Source organism: Mesoplodon bidens, assembly GCF_964165515.1.
Source record: "Mesoplodon bidens genome assembly, chromosome: 17".
Taxonomy (NCBI): domain Eukaryota; kingdom Metazoa; phylum Chordata; class Mammalia; order Artiodactyla; family Ziphiidae; genus Mesoplodon; species Mesoplodon bidens.
The window spans coordinates 30,278,824-30,292,968 of record NC_138174.1 but is presented as its reverse complement, the minus strand read 5'-3'; the positions used below and the strand labels follow the sequence as shown (position 1 = coordinate 30,292,968).

The window sequence follows — 14,145 nt, the reverse complement described above, 5'->3', positions numbered from 1 at the left end:
CCGGCTCTGCCTTGGGCTGGCTGCAGTCTCAGTCTGAGGGCTGCCGAAGTGGTTGGCTCGTTTAAGATGAGGTTTCTGCTACTTCTCCTAGTGGCAGCGTCGGCGGTGGTCCGGAGTGATGCCTCCGCCAACCTGGGTGGCGTGCCTGGCGAGAGATTAAAGACGCAGTACGCCATGGGACCGCTGCTCAAGTTCCAGATTTGTGTTTCCTGAGGTTATAGGTGGGTGTTTGAGGAGTACGTGTGGATTATTAGCCAGCGGTACCCAGACATCCGCACTGAAGGAGAGAATTACCTCCCTCAACCAATATATAAACACATAGCATCTTTAGTGTCAGTCTTCAAGTTAGTATTAGTAGGCTTAATAATTGTTGGCAAGGATCCTTTTGCTTTCTTTGGCATGCAGGCTCCTAGCATCTAGCAGTGGGGCCAAGAAAATAAGGTCTATGTATGTATAATGGTCTTTTTCTTCAGCAACGTGGTTGAGAACCAGTGTATTCAACAGGTGCATTTGAGATAACTTTGAATGATGTACCTGTGTGGTCTAAGCTGGAATCTGGTCACCTTCCATCCATGCAACAGCTTGTTCAAATTCTTGACAATGAAATGAAACTCAGTGTGCATATGGATTCAATCCCACACCATCGATCATAGCCCCACCTATAAGCACTGCAAGTTCTTTTACATTAAGGGATTTTTGCAAGAGCAGCGTGACTGACATTATGAAGGCCTGTACTGAAGACAGCAATCTGTTCGTACAGACCAGATGCTTTCTTGGCAGGCTCTTTGTACCTCTTGGAAAACCTCAGTGTAAGACTCTTTTTCAGTACTGGCATATTTTGGAATTCTGCACATTCATGGAGTGCAATGATACTGTACACTTTTTCTTTCTTCCCCAAGTCCTCTTGGTTAATAGTTTTTTTTTTTTTTTTTTTTTTTTTTTTAATGCAGACATTACTACTTGTACTTTTTTTCTCGGTCATATTTGAAAAAGTAGAAAATTGAGTTGCAATTTGATCTTTTTTTCAAAGATGTCTGTTAAGTCTGTTGTGATTTTATATGAATTTTCCTTCTTTATAGTTTAAAATTGATCCTTTTCGGGACTACAGCTGAAGTTCCCAAATATTTTATAAAAGTTTATCAGACATCTCTAATTTCGTCATGTCCAATTTACATAGTTTTCAAAATATTACAGATTGTGAACAGCACATTATATAAGATTATGCGGGGAAATCCTATATCCAGAGTACTCTACCAATTTGTGTATGTGTGTGTGTGCATGTGTCATTACCAGAGAACTACTAAAAGACCAACCACTTTTTAAATCCTGTTAATGTAGTTCAAGTATCCTGCCTTAACCAATTTAAGGAGTTGATTAACTGGGCCTTTATACTTAACTCAATAAAAATCTAAGCAGATGTCAGTTAAAAAAAAAGAGAGAGAGAGAAGTTAAATGACTATGAAAAGGTAAGGTGGCTTCATTAAGTGATTTGCAAACATGTCTCATAAATGGTATTTGAATATTTGTAATTACCTAGCATGCATTATATACAAATAATAACCAATCTAGTCATTGTACAATGCTAATTTCAGGTGACTTTTCCCAAGGCGCCTTTTTTTGGTTACCAAATTAGCTCATCAAGGAGGTAGATTTACAATGTCACATGTAAAAACACTATTGACCATCAGGTACCATTTATCTTTATTCAAGCTCAGTGTAGAAGTGCAAATAAAATGGGAAGAAGACTGAGAAGGTATATAAAAATTCTCATCTGTGTCTACAAACCACAGTACTTTTATTTTTTTAATTAATTAATTAATTAATTTTTACCACAGTACTTTTAAAAAGCCTTACAATATTAGTGGTATTAATCTATTTTAGAATCTAAAAGGTAAACAATGAAGGCCATAAAGGGAATTCCTGGCTCTCAATAAAGCAAATTTTCCATGTATTCAAAGTTCAACTTGTGGACATTCTTCCAAGAAAAAATAAAGTTACTCATGGATTAGGTTTCAAGGCATCTACAATGGGCACACAACTTGGAGCACAGGCAGGTAGCTTTCAGGGGAACTCAAAGCAATTGCATCAGCTATGTGCAGCACCTTACAGATCACTGTGGAGCTAGAGTGGATTTGATTTTCCCTCTGAAGTCATGCACTCATCTAGAAGGAAGGTTTGGCTCAAACTTTCACTTCATAAAGTACTTTTTAATTTATTCCCAAAAGTATACAATGACCTATTACTAAACATCATTTATAATGATTTATCACTGGTAACTTAATTTGTTCCTCCTTCAATTTTATTTAGAGAGAAAAGTAAGAAACCACTTGACTTACACAAAGATTTGTTAACCTTGAGTCATTTTTGTTTTAAATCCTTGAAATTCTTTGAGACTTTTTTTTTAATATGGAATTTGTACATTCTAGTTTGCAACTTCAAGGAAAAAGTTAATTGTGGCACTTTCATCTTCTCATATTTCAAGGGGTTATTCAAAATAAACTAAAAGTTTCTGAATTTTTAAAAAATTGCATAGCATAATCAGGGCTGATATGGCTGATATAGAAACTGCAACCCAGACGCAGAGTACTGTCAATACAAACATTTTTATGTCATTGGCTTAGTGTCCCTGCTGTGGGTGACAAGGAAAATGATATTAAATCTTGAAGGAAAGTGATCCAGTTTAGGCAATGGTGAAATTATTATTAACGAGTCTTCCATCATAATTTGGGAGGTAAATAATGTTGATTTAAGAGCAGAGGTTGGAAAACAGAATGTTAGTAATGGGTGCTAAACATCATTGGGTGGATTTTACCAGATCTTAAAAGAAAGAGATTATTTCAAAAAGAACTGAACATTTCCAGGTGGAAAAGGAAAAAAAGAAGTGAAAAATTTAGGAACTTGAAGATTTGGAAAATACAAGTGTATCCAATGTCAAACAGTAAAATATTAAAATTGAAACATTTATAAAAGACAGCTTAGATGCAGGGGGTCCAAACAGTGCTTGCCCTTTTACTCATTATTAAAAGATTGTGAATAGCTAAGATGGCGTTAGTAAATCTTTTCATTTAGACAAAAGAGAGAAAAGCTATGCCTCTTCCATGAAAGCTTAATAAAACAAAGTAATTGCAATTATTTTGAGTGTATGAGAGAAAGAGAGTTCAGGTGAGGGTGGAGAAGAGAATGCAAGAAAATGATGGCAAAGTTAAGAAGTATGTTCATTAAAGGATAACATGTAGACACATTATGGTGACTGGCATCAAGTAGATAGAAGCCAACTACATGTTTTAGAGTCATTCTTTCAAAGAAGCACTAGCCTAAACTAAAAGTTTGTGACTTTGGGGGAGTGGGACAAAACAATTATCAGGTCCTCAGTCTTCTATAGGCAGAAGGAAGTTCAGTTCTCAAGGAGGCTATGGTCCACAATACTCAATTAAGTTATGGAAATGGAGGATGATAAGAAAGGAAAAAGCTTCTAGAACAATGAACTGAGAACCATCCCTCTCAGGGAGCAGAACTGAGCCCAGTCATAAATCATTCCTCTTACCCAGAGTGGGTGGCCCTTACCAATGTATGCTAAGGATGCCAGATTTTTTTTTCTTTTTACCGTAGGTCTTGGTGGTTATCTGATTTAAATACAGCAGTGTGTACATGCCAATCCCAAACTCCCAATCTATCCTCACCTCCACCACACCTTTCCCTGCAGGTAACCAAAAGTTCAGTTTCTAAATCTGTGAGTCTGTTTCTGTTTTGTAAATAAGTTTATTTGTATCTTTTTTTTGATTCCACGATATCATATGATATTTGTCTTTCTCTGTCTGACTTACTTCACTTAGTAGGATAATGTCCAGGTCCATCCATGTTGCCACAAATGGCATTATTTCATCCTTTTTAACGGCTGAGTAGTTGACATTACTATTATGTGTCTCCCGTTCTTCTCCTTTCTGTGTGTGTGTTTACTGTTATTATTCTGACCCTATCTAGCCACTGTAAATTGACTGTGTGAAACAGATAACTTGTCTTTTTGTCCATAATTCTCAAGAGGACCCACAAAAGGAACTATCCAGAGATTAACATCCATCATCTTTTATAAAATGTTATTAACACCCTGAATATTGAGCTTAATGCTATGGTTAGCTGGGACTTTTGGATTGTCTTTCTTGGACAGGGTTGGGAGGGATTTCTATTTGTAAATGAGAGTGAATTGAATATTTGATAAACAGAAAAAGGAACTGTGGTAGTTATTAATATTATTCACAGATACCCTACCTTCTTCTAGCCACACAGCAGGACTGGAATTCCAACTACTTAAGAATAAATTTTTACTGAGATGAATCAGTTTCCATCAATATGTACCTGGTTTCAGGATAATTTTTTAATGCTTATATGTAATGATGTCTTTGCTAATAAAATCTTCTTCCCTGAGTCATATTTTCCTCTTTTTTAAATGGGGAAATATTCAGTGTTCATCTGTAGCTCTAATTTCATACTAGCTGCTCTCTTAGTGACCTTTTCTAATTTTATGGCTTCAGCTATCAACTGTACTTTGGATGAATATTAAATTTCAGTCTAGATTTCTCTACTGAATTTTAAATTCAAATACACAATACCTAATAGACATTTCAAACCCATTATTGCTCCAAATTGAATTGATTATTTTTATCATTGCAAATATGGCTGTCTTTCTAAATTTACCCTTTAACTGATAGTCATTGAAGGCCAAAACCACAGAATTATGTTAGATTTTTTTTTCTATGTCTAATTGCTCACGAAGTCATGCTAATACTATTGACTAAGTATTTCTAGATTGCTTTCACTAGATTGCCCCCACTGTTACTTACCTCACTATCTTATGGCTTTGCCATCCACTGTAATCCCTGATCTAAAGAAGTCAGATTATTTGAGATAGAAAAGGAACTTCAGTGATTATGATAAAAGATAAATTCTGTAATAGACATTTGCAGGAAGTAATATTGAAGAAAAACATCTAAATCAATCTCCCTTCTTCAGGAAACACTTCTAAGAGTATTATGCTGCTTTCATTCATTTCACAGATATTTATGATGTGAATTCTCTATGACAGGTCATGCTTTTCCTTTGTATCAGGTAACTCACTGTACCAACTATGGACAATATAAGACAGCATTTCTTATGAATTCACTGAAGAAAAATGTGGGAAATAATATTGTAGGGTACAGTGTTGGAAAAAACATCATTCTCTAGAAGTGTAATAAGACTGAATTGCAAAGTTCTTATTGGAAACTGTGAAACATGAATTTGGAAATGTCAGTGTTAGACTAGATTAAGACGTTGCATACTGTGTGATATTGTCAGAAGTTTATCCTTATAACAGGAACCCTAAGAAAAATAACCACCTTCTGGACTGCATGACTTGGTAACTGGATCTTCCCTGTGTTTCAGCCCTCAGGGACAAATAAATCTTTTTAGTTTATTTTTAGGCAGGAGTAGGTTTAACTTTATATAAAGTTTTAATACATTTAGTCAAAATGAAAATTTAAAAGTGAGATTAACTTAAAAAATTCAACTGGAATAAAAGTGAGATTCATACTTTACACAGATCAAAATGTGTCTTATTCAGAAGTGTTCAGAATATAGAAATAAGTAAAAAATTGTAATGATGGGAATCAAGGAATGAAACAGTGAAACTTAACAACATTTATCTGTTGGATTTTTAATAAATAAAATAACCTTTTTATAAATGTTCATATTTTTGTACATTTTCCCAGAAGCACATGTATTCTTTTATAATTAAGAATAATGAAGATACTAATAAATGTGTTAGTGACCCTCTCATGGACTTTCTGGAAAATAAGTGTTAAATGAAAAATGTCATTTCTTATTATATTTGACATATATTAAGAAACAAATAGTCATATTATAAGAACATGTATGTACTCACGGCCTCCAACCTTCTCTGAATTATGAGCTACTAACTGAAATAATTTATGCCACTGGTTGTTCAAAAGTGCAGATGTCGTAGACTATTTGTCATCTTTCACTTTTTTTTTGTTAAATATGGAGACTTCTAATAAACAATGGGTCTAGAAACTTGGAAATAAACAAACAAACCACAGAAATCTTAATACTGAATCCACATGATCGTAAAAAACATTGAGAATCCAACAACACAGTTCTGGTCAAGTTTCTCTTTGTTAGTAAAATAAATGAAATGTCTATAATTATTTGTTAAATCTAGTGAGTTTATACAGGCACTCTAGATACATGGCCAACGTTGTTTGCTAATTATTTTCTTTGAACAGACACTAATAAAAAATTATAAAGGTTTCAATATGTAGACATTTTAAGTCATTCAAATTGGTTGTTTGCTATAATGAAACAAAGCTACTTGGCTGATTATGTGATATGTAGAATTTAACTGTATCCCACACAAGTCCTGCAGATGGATGCTTATGGCAACTTTATTCATAATTGCCAAAGCTTGGAAACAACCAAGATGTCCTTCAATAGGTGCATGGACAAATAAATTCTGAGACATCCAGACAATTTAATATTATCTAGAACTAAAGAGCAATGAGCTATCAAGTCATAAAAAGGAAGGAAACTTGGAAGAAAATTAAATGCATAATACCAAGTGAAAGAAGGCAATCTGCAAAGGCTACATACTGAATGATTCCAACTATATGACATTCTCAAAAAAGCAAAACTATGGAGACAGTAAAAAGATCAGTGGCTGCCAGGGTTTGGGGAGGGGAAGGATAAATAGATGCACAGATGATTTTTAGGGTGAAGTACTCCATATGACACCACAGTTATAGATACATGTCATTATACATTTGTCAAAACCTATAGGATGTGCATCAGTGAACTGTAATTTTAACCACAGACTTTGGGTGATTAGGATGTGTTAATGTAACCATCAACCAACAATGTCCAATTGTAACAAATGTACCAAGTTGTGTGTGGGGGGGTCGCAGCATGTTGGTTGTGGGGAGGCTAAACATGTAGGGGAACAGGGAGTATATGGGGAATCTTTGTACATTCCCCTCAGTTTTGCTGTGAAACTAATACCCTTTTAATTTTTTTTTAATTAAAAGAACTATTTAACTGTTTTGAGTGCAAGTATTTTTTCTGAAATACTTTTAATACATTTTCATGTTAATACAAGCATACATCAGATATATTGTGGGTTCAGTTCCAGACCACCCAAATAAAGTGAGTATCACAATAAAGCGATTCATACAGATGCTTTGTTTTCCAGTGTATATGAAAGTTATGTTTACACTACACTGTCATCTATTGTGTGCAATAGTATTATATCTAAAAAAGCAGTGTAGCTACCTTAATTAAAAATACATTATTGATTTAAAAATGCTAACCATTATCTGATCATTCGATAAGTCATAACCGCTTTGCAATAGTAACATCAAAGATCACAGAGCACAGATCACTGTAACAAATATAATAATAATGAAAATGTTTGAAATATTGTGAGAATTACCAAAATGTGACACGGAGACACAAAGTAAGCAAATGTTATTGGAAAAATGACATCGACAGACTTGCTTATCACAGGGTTGACACAAAATTTCAATTTGTAAAAAACAAAATATCTGCATAGTGCAATAAAGCAAAGTGCAAGAAAATGAGGTATGCCTGTAGTAAAAACAAAATGTTCAATAACATCTTGTCTTTCAATATTTAAAAAATATTATTTCTTTCTTATTTTATTTTAAGGATGAATAAAATTTGGGTCACTTCTTATTAAAGATGATTTGATATCCCAAACCTGAAAAAAAAAAGACAAAAGAAAAAGAAAACTTGAAGTATATTTTAAACATACATGTCATACTTTAATGAGTATGAGACAATGGTAAGCTTTAAGCCATACATCTCCTTGGAAGTATGGCATAGGTCCTAAGCATCTAAGAGAACAAAGCAAGTTTCAGCAGAGTTACAGATTTCAAATTCATCATTATGTTTAAGAATTATAGTTTTGACACTAGGCTAAGGAAACTAGGTAGAGTAAGTCTCCAAGGAACAGCCTTTATTCAGCATGTGACAAGCAGGGAGAAAATACTTATATGTGTATCATTGTATTTGTACACTTCATGTTGTACAGATCTAATTCTACCCAACAGGCCCCAGGATGAAAATACAAGCAAACAACTCCCCTGCCAGCCCCTCCCCGACACAGACACATAAAACAAAAATAAGAGGAAAAAGAGCCAAAGGATAACAGATCATGAAATCCTTCATACTATGATTTTTCTTGATATTCTTTGCTTTCACTTACACCCTGGTATATTTTCAATTTTCCAGATAATAAAATAAGGCTTTTAAACTCTTCTTTTGTAAACTATAAATGTTCTGTTTATATTGTTTGCTTTTGACTCTGTCTTAAGAGAGATGGAGAGATGAAAATATGAGTTTTTCATCTTTGACTCTTTCCTCTTTCTGAAGAAAATATACACCGAAAAAAGTAAGGTAAAAATTCTCCTTATCCTAGCGTTAAATAATGATTTCTCATTAACTTATTGCAAATATACTATGTTTAATTTTATTTTATATATGTAGTAACCAATTTATACATTTATATTTTATATGTGATATGTATTTTCAAAGATTATGAGGGCTAGTGAGAACTAATCATATGAGAGACCCTCAAGATGGCAGAGGACTAAGATGTGGACATCACCTTCCTCCACACAAATACATCAGAAATACATCTACATGTGGAACAACTCCTACAGAACACCTACTGAACACTGACAGAAGACCTCAGACTTCCCAAAAGGCAAGAAATTCCCCACGTACTTGGGTAGGGTAAAAGAAAACAGAAAAAATAGAGACAAAAGAATAGGGAAGGGACTTGCACCTCTGGGAGGGAGCCATGAAGGAGGAAGGGTTTCCACACACTAGGACAGCCCTTCACTGGCAGAGGTGTGGGGTGGTGGAGGGGAAGCTTCAGAGCCATGGAGGACAGCACAAAAGGAGGAGTGCAGGGGGCAAAGCAGAGAGACTCCTGCACAGAGGATCAGTGCCGACCAGCACTCACCAGCCTGAGAGGCTTCTCTGCTCACACTCCAGGCTGGGTGGGGTGTTGGGAGCTGTAGATCTGGCTTCCTAGGACAGATCCCAGGGAGGGGACTGGGGTTGACTGCATGAACACAGCCTGAAGAAGGCTAGTGCACCAGAGCTAGCCAGAAGGGAGTCCGGGAAAATGTCTGGAACTGCCTAAGAGGCAATAGACCATTGTTTTGGGGTGCATGAGGAGAGGAGATTCAGAACACCGCCTAAACGAACCCCAGAGATGGGTGTGACCCGCAGCTATTAGAGAAGACACCAGAGATGAGCATGAAATGCTAAGGCTGCTGCTGCAGCCACCAAGAGGCCTGTGTGCAAGCACAGGTCACTATACAAACCTCCCCTCCCAGGAGCCTGTGCAGCCCACCACTGCCAGGGTGCAGTAATCCAGGGACAACTTCCCCCGGAGAACAAACAACACGCCTCAGTCTGTTAAAACTTCAAGCTGCCTTCTGCCACCGCAGGCTCGCCCAGCATTCCAGACCCCTCCCTTCTCCTGGCCTGAGTGAGCCAGAGTTCCCAATCAGCTGCTACTTTAACCCCATCCTGTCTGAGTGAAGAACAGACTCCCGCAGGCGACATACTCGCAGAGGCAGAGACAAATCCAAAGCTGAACCCCAGGAGCTGTGTGAGCAAAGAAAAGAAAGGGAAATGTCTCCCAGCAGCCTCAGGAGGAATGGATTAAATCTCGACAACCAACTTGAGGTCCCCAGTAACTCTGGAATACCTGAATAGACAAAGAATCATCCCAATATTGAGCGGTGGATTTTGGGAGCAATTGTACACTTGGGGTTTGCTTTCTACATCTAATTTGTTTCTGGTCTTATGTTTACCTTAGTTTAGTATATACAGTTTATTATCATTGGTAGACTTGTTTATTAATTTGGTTTCTCTCTTCCTTTTATATATATATATTTTTTTTTTTTCCTTTTTCTCTTTTTGTGAGTGTGTATGTGGATGCTTCTTTGTGTGATTTGTCTGTATAGCTTTGCTTTAACCATTTGTCCTAGGGTTCTGTCTGTCAGCTTTTCTTTATTTTTTCTTTTTTTTTTTTAGTATAGTTTTTAGTGCTAGTTATCATTGGTGGATTTGTTTTTTGGATTGGTTGTTATCTTCTTTCCTTCTTTCTTTTTAATTACTTTTTAATATTTTTATTTTTAATAATTATTTTTACTTTAATAACTTTATTTTCTTTTTCTTTCTTTCTTTCTTCTTCTCTCACTTTTCTTCTGAGCCATGTGGCGGACAGGGTTTTCAAGCTCCAGCTGTGTGTTAGCCCAGTGCCTTGATGGGGGAGAGCCGTGTTCAGGATATTGGTCCACCAGAGTCCTCCGAACCACATGTAATATCAAACAGCGAAAGATCTCCCAGAGGTCTCCATCTCAATGCTAAAACCAAGTTCCAGTCAACGATCTTCAAGCTACAGTGCTGGACACCCTATGCCAAACAACTAGCAAGACATGAACACAACACCACCCATTAGCAGAGATCTGCCTAACAACATAATAAGGTCACAGACACCTCAAAACACACCACTGGATGTGGACCTGCCCCACAGAAAGACAAGATCCAGCCTCATCCAACAGAACACAGGCACCAGTTCCCTCCACCAGGAAGCCTACACAAGGCACTGAACCAACCTTACTCACTGTGGGCAGACAGCAAAAACAATGGGAACTATGAACCTGCAGCCTGTGAAAAGGAGACCCAAACACAGTAAGTTAAGCAAAATGAGAACAGAGAAACACAGCACACGAAGGAGCAAGGTAAAAATCCACCAGACCAAACAAATGAAGAGGAAATAGACAGTCTACCTGGAAAAGAATTCAAAGTTATGATAGTAAAGATGATCCAAAATCTTGGAAATAGAATGGAGAAAATACAAGAAACTTTTCACAAGGACCTAGAAGAACAAAAGACCAAACAAACAAAGATGAACAACAAAATAAATGAAATTAAAATTTTCCTAGAAGGAATCAATAGCAGAATAACTGGGGCAGAAGAACACATAAGTTACCTGGAAGATGAAATAGTGGAAACAACTACAACAGATCAGAATGAAGAAAAAATAATGAAAAGAATTGAGGAGAATCTCAGAGACTTCTGGGACAACATTAAACACACCAGCATTCGAATTATAGGGGTCCCAGAAAAAGAGGAGAAAAAGAAAGGGACTGAGAAAATATTTCAAGAGATTATAGTTGAAAACTTCCCTAATATGGGAAAAGAAATAGTCAATCAAGTCCAGGAAGTGCAGAGAGTCCCATACAGGATAAATCCAACGAGAAAAAGACCAAGACACATATTAATCAAACTATTAAAAATTAAATACACAGAAAAAATATTAAAAGCAGTAAGGGAAAAACAACAAATAATATACAAGGAAATCCCCATAAGTTTAACAGCTGATCTTTCAGCAGAAATTCTGCAAGCCAGAAGGGAGTGGCAGGACATATGTAAAGTGATGAAAGGGAAAAACCTATAACCAAGAATACTCTACCCAGCAAGGATCTCATTCAGATTTGATGGAGAATATAAAACCTTTAATATAATTTCACTTAGCAAAAGCTAAGAGAATTCAGCAACACAAAACCAGCTTTACAAGAATGCTAAAGGAACTTCTCTAGGCAGGAAACACAAGAGAAGGAAAAGACCTACAATAACAAACACAAAACAATTAAGAAAATGGTAATAGGAACACACATATTGATAATTACCTTAAATTTAAATGGATTAAAGGCTCTTACCAAAACACATAGACTGGCTGAATGAATGCAAAACCAAGACCCATATATATGCGGTCTACAAGAGACCCACTTCAGACCTAGGGACACATACAGACTGAAAGTGAAGGGATGAAAAAAGATATTCCATGCAAATGGAAATCAAAATAAAGCTGGAGTAGCAATTCTCATATCAGACAAATGGACTTAAAAAAAAAAAACTATTAAAAGAGACAAAGAAGGACACTACATAATGATCAAGGGACCAATCCAAGAAGAAGATATAACAATTGTAAATATTTATGTATCCAACACAGGAGCACCTCAGTACATAAGGCAAGTGCTAACAGCAATAAAAGGGGAAATCGACAGTAACACAATCATAGTAGTGGACTTTCAAAACCCACTTTCACCAATGGACAGATCATCCAAAATGAAAATAAATAAAGAAACACAGCTTTAAATGATACATTAGAGAAGATGGACTTAATTGATATTTATAAGACATTCCATCCAAAAACAACAGAATACACTTTCATCTCGAGTGTTCATGGAACATTCTCCAGCATAGATAATATCTTGGATCACAAATCAAGCCTTGGTAAATTTAAGAAAATTGAAATTGTATCAAGTATCTTTTCTGACCACACACTAGGAGGCTAGATATTAATTACAGGGGAAAAAAAGCTGTAAAAAATTCAAATACATGGAGGCTAAACAGTACACTACTAAATAACCAAGAGAACACTGAGGAAATCAAAATATACCTATAAACAAATGACAATGAAAACACAAAAACTCAAAACCTATGGGATGCAGCAAAAGCAGTTCTAAGAGGGAAGTTTACAATACAATCCTACCTCAAGAAACAAGAAACATCTCAAGTAAATAACCTAACCTTACAGCTAAATCAATTAGAGAAAGAAGAACAAAAAAAGCTAAAGTTAGTAGAAGGAAAGAAATCATAAAGATCAGATCAGAGATAAATTACAAAGAAATTAATGAAACAATAGCAAAGATCAATAAAATGAAAAGCTGGTTCTTTGAGAAGATAAACAAAATTGATAAACCATTAGCCAGACTCATCAAGAAAAAAGGGGAAAAGGCTCAAATCAATAGACGTAGAAACAAAAGAGGAGAAGTAACAACTGACACAGCAGAAATAAAGGATCATGAGAGATTACTACAAGTAACCACATGCCAATAAAATGGACAACCTAGAAGAAATGGACCAATTCTTGGAAAAGCACAACCTTCTGAGGGTGAATCAGGAAGAAATAGAAAATATAAACAGACCAATCACAAGAACTGTAATTGAGAATGTGATTAAAAATTTTCAAACAAACAAAAACTCAGGACCACATGACTTCACAGGCGAATTCTATCAAACATTTTGAGAAGAACTAACACCTAATTTCTCAAATTCTTCCAAAATATAGCAGAGGGAGGAACACTCCCAAACTCATTCTACGAGTCCACCATCACCCTGATAACATTACTAGACACAGATGTCACAAAGAAAGAAAACTATAGGCCAATATCACTGATGAACATAGATGCAAAAATCCTCAACAAAATAGCAGCAAACAGAATCCAACAGCACATTCAGAGGATCATGCAACATGATCAAGTGGGGTTTATCCCAGGAATGCAAGGATACTTCAATATACACAAATCAATCAATGGGAAAAACCATAGTAAAAAACTGAAGGAGAAAAACCATATGATAATCTCAATAAATGCAGAAAAGCCTTTGACAATATTCAGCAGCCATTTATGATAAAAACCCTTCAGAAAGTAGATGTAAAGGGAACTAACCTCAACATAATAAAGGCCATATATTACAAACCCACAGCCAACCTCATTCTCAGTGGTGAAATCCTGAAAAAATTTCCTCTAAGATCAGGAACAAGACAAGGTTATCCACTCTCACCATTATTATTCAACATAGTTTTGGAAGTTTTAGCCTCAGCAATCAGATAAGAAAAAGAAATAAAAGGAATACAAATTGGAAAAGAAGAAGTAAAGCTGTCACTGTTTGCAGATGACATGATACTATACATAGAGAATCCTAAAGATGCTACCAGAAAACTACTATAGCTAATCAATCAATTAGGTAAAGTAGCAGGTTACAAAAGTAATGCACAGAAGTGTCTTGCATTCCTATACACTAAGGATGAAAAATCTGAAAGAGAAATTAAGGAAAAACTCCCATTTACCATTACAACAAAAAGAATAAAATACCTAGGAATAAACCTACCTAAGGAGACAAAAGACTTGCATGCAGAAAACTATAAGACACTAATGAAAGAAATTAAAGATGATACCAACAGATGGAGAGATATACCATGTTCTTGGA

General features: G+C 35.8%; 1 pseudogene across 1 annotated transcript; it reads left to right on the top strand.

The window, feature by feature from the left end:
• Positions 1–65: 65 nt before the first annotated feature.
• LOC308605000 (thioredoxin reductase-like selenoprotein T) lies at positions 66–840 on the top strand (annotated as a pseudogene). Its single transcript has one exon. The product of its transcript is annotated as a thioredoxin reductase-like selenoprotein T (transcript).
• Positions 841–14,145: the final 13,305 nt, after the last annotated feature.